Below are 3,778 nucleotides of genomic sequence, written 5' to 3'. Positions count from 1 at the left end.
TGGCTTGCTGTGTTCATCCAGCTCTACACTTTGTTAAACTGTATAAGCACTGTTTGTGGTCTGTAGTCATGGTAATTGTCATTGTCTTGATATTGGTAACCAAGAACAAGAACTCGCATGTAGGCATACGATCACAAGAGGAATACTGTCAGCAGTATGAAATATCTCAGTGACCAAGGTGAGTTATTGTCTCGAAACTTGTGTGTAATAGATTCCAGGGATAGCATCTCTGAGTCACTATAAACAGTTTGGCATTGGTTGTTTGGATCATTACTTGTCACTTCTGTGCATACATTCATTTCAGTGTGTGAGTACAAAGATGTTTGCACCGGCACTGGTATCCAGTTTTGAGTATAGGTTCTGCTAAATCTTCATCTGTGGTCATTTATTTCTGGATAGGAGACAATACTTCTGTTACTTGCTGCAAGGTGCAATGACGTCCCAGAATGAGGTACAGCATAACACTTCTACACAGCTTCATTAAAACCTACTTACAGCTTTATTTATTATTCCTTTGCGTGCCAGTTCATCATTTCTCCAACAAGTGAAGGTTTGAAGCTTGTAGATTTCTTGTCAAATCTTCAAATATCATGATGCCACAAACTTGTATTCTTCCCTTTCAATTTAACTAATTAATTGCAGGGCAAAGATTTGAGAAACAATAGTGTGGTTTCTTAATTTGCTGAAATGACTATTACTTATACAAGCAGTGTTAGCTGGGAGGGTATGTATCTCCAAATGACTTCAAATTCTGCTACTTGCAGAAAAGTAGAAATTGTGTGTCTACAATATCATGTTCTGTTGAGCTGGTAAATGATTGACAGCAGTTCAAGATACATCCTTAAAGCTATATACATATTATAATTTTTTCCTTTATTCATTAACAGGATGAGGAGATCACTGGCTAGGCAGCAGTTATTGTTCATCCCTAATTGCCCAGAGGGCAGTTCAGAGTCAACAACATTGCTGTGGGTCTGGAATCACATGTAGGCCCAGACCAGATAAAGTTGACAGTTTCCTTCCCTTAAGGGCATTAGTGAGCCAGGTGGGTTTTTCCCCGACAATCAACAATGGATTCATGGTCATCGTTAGATTCTTAATTCCAGATATTTTTATTGAATTAAAATTTCACCATCTGCCATGGCAGGATTCAAACCCAAGTCATCAGAATGTTATCTGGGTCTCTGGATTAACAGTCTAGCAATAATACCACTAGGCCATTGCCTCCCTGATATAACAACATAGAAACATTGAAAATAGGCCCTTCAAGCTTGTACCACCATTCAATACAATTATGGCTGATCACGCAATCTCAGTATCCTATTCCCACCCTCTCCCCATTACCCCTTTAGCCTCAAGGGCCATGTTCAGCTTCCTCTTGAATATATCTAATGAACTGGTCCCAGCAGCCTCCTGTGGGAGAGAATTCCACAGGTTCACAACTGTCTGAGTGAAGACATTCTTCCTCTCAGTCCTGAATGGCTTAGCCCTTATTTTAGACTGCGGCCCCTTGTTCTGGACTTCCCCAACATTGGGAACATTCTTCCCGCATCTAGCCAGTCCAGTCCTATCAGGGTTGGATATGTTTTTAATGAGGTCCCCCTCAATTTTCTAAATTCCAGTGAATACTAGCCCAGTCGATGCAATCTCTCCTTAATTGTCAGTCCTGCCATCCCGGGAATCAGTCTGGTGAACCTTTGCTGGACTCCCTCACTAGCAAGGATGTCAGACTAAGAGATCAAAACTGCACATAATACTCAAGGTGTGGCCTCACCAAGGCCCTGTATAATTGCAGCAAGACATCAATGCTCCGATATTCAAATCCTCTTGCTGTGAAGGAGACCATGCCATTAGCTTTCCTCACTGCCTGCTGCACCTATGTGCCAACCTTCAGTAACAGTTCCACCATGACACCCGGGTCTCGTTGCACCTCACCTTTTCCTAAACTGCCACCATTCAGATCAAAATCTGTCTCCCTGTTTTAGTGACCAAAGTGGGTAACCTCGCATTTATCTACATTATGTTGCATTTGCCAAGTATTTTCCCACTCAGCCAGTCTGTCAAGTCATCCTGCAGCCTTTTAACATCCTCCTCACAGCACACACTGCCACCCAGCTTAGTGTCACCTGCAAATTTGGAAAGATGGCGTTCAATTCCTTTGTTCAAATCACTAATGTATATTGTGAACAGCTGAGGTCCCAGCGCTGAACCCTGTGGCAACCCACTCTTCACTGCCTGCCACTTTGAAAAGGACCTGTTAATTCCAAATCTCTGCTTCTTGTCTGCCAGCCAGTTCTCTAACCATGTCAATACGTTACCTGCGATACCGTGAGCTTTAATTTTCCTTTAAACCTCTTGTGTGGAAACTTGTTAAAAGCCTTTTGAAAGTCCAGATACACAACATCTACTAATTCACTATTGTCTACTCTGCTGGTCACACCATCAAAAAATTCCAGAAGATTTGTCAAGCATGATTCCAACAAATGGTGGAATAGTGTGTTTTTTTTTTTGTTTTTTATCATTCATGGAATGTGGGCATAATTGGTAGCATAGCATTTATACATAGCATTTATATGTTCCTAACTGCCCTGGTGAAGTTGGTGATGAGCTGCTTTCCTGAACCCCTAGGCTGTAGGTAGACCTGCAGAGCTGTTAAGAAGAGAGTTTTAGAATTTTGATTCAACGTCAGTGAAGGAACTGTGATATATTTCCAAGTCAAGATGATGAGGAGTGCGGAAGAAAACTTACAGGTGTTTGTGTCCCACATATCTGCTGCCTATGTCCTTTGAGATTGTAGTGGTTCTGGGTTTAGAAGGTGTTGTCTGAGGAGCTTTAGTGAGTTATTGCAGTGCGTCTTGTGGATGGTATACAATGTGCATCGGTGGTGGAGGGAGTGAATGTTTGTGGATGTGGCGCCAATCAAGTAGGCTGCTTTGTCCTGGAAGGTATTAGACTTCTTGAGTGTTGTTGGAGGCAGGGGGATAGAAATCTGAATCAGGGTGAGAAAAGACATTTAAAACTTTTATAAAATAAGACACATATTCTTTCATAAAACAGGTGTTTAGACAATTTTTTTGTTAATTTCTAGTAATAACAGATTAAAAATAGAGTTAAGCAACCATGCAGAATATGCTATTGATTCATTGTACTATTCTGGAAATAAAATCACCTTTTCAGTGGATTTTCATGGATTTTACCCATATTTGGATTTGTGCTTGGTCAATACTAAAGTTTTCTGACATGAACTGGAATGGATAGTTCTGGTTAAAGTTGAATGGGCCCCATATCCTCCTAACATATTATAATTAAGGTGGTTCTTAATGCTTTTAGATTTTCATCTAGGACGAGCTGAATAGTGACATATAGGAATAACAAGAGAGGTAAATGTGTTGTGACTCTAATATCAATGGAATAGCAAACTCAAAGTAGAGTGGTACCTCCAAATAAGGGCAAGATCCAGCGAAACAACAAAGATGCTTCCTTGCAAATAGGAAATTTATATATTTTTCTCATCATCATGAGCTGAATGGAAGAATAATGCAAATGGGGGAGAAAAAGGCTTTGTATTTGTACATCTGAGATTTTAATCTTGGTCTCTAATGTGCAACGTGAACTGACAACCTTCCTAGAGATGAGAGGGCTATTGACCAAACCACAACCGACGATACAATGAAGTTTATTCCTGGCATCTGGGTGTACCTTCATTCAGAGAATTTGCAACCAGGATATTTTCTTGGAAAAGCCATGAATGACTCTTGCAAATAGCTGTCAAAGCTCT

Source organism: Rhincodon typus, chromosome 4 (genome assembly GCF_021869965.1).
Source record: "Rhincodon typus isolate 14 chromosome 4, sRhiTyp1.1, whole genome shotgun sequence".
Classification (NCBI taxonomy): Eukaryota; Metazoa; Chordata; class Chondrichthyes; order Orectolobiformes; family Rhincodontidae; genus Rhincodon; species Rhincodon typus.
This window is presented reverse-complemented; position numbering follows the sequence as displayed.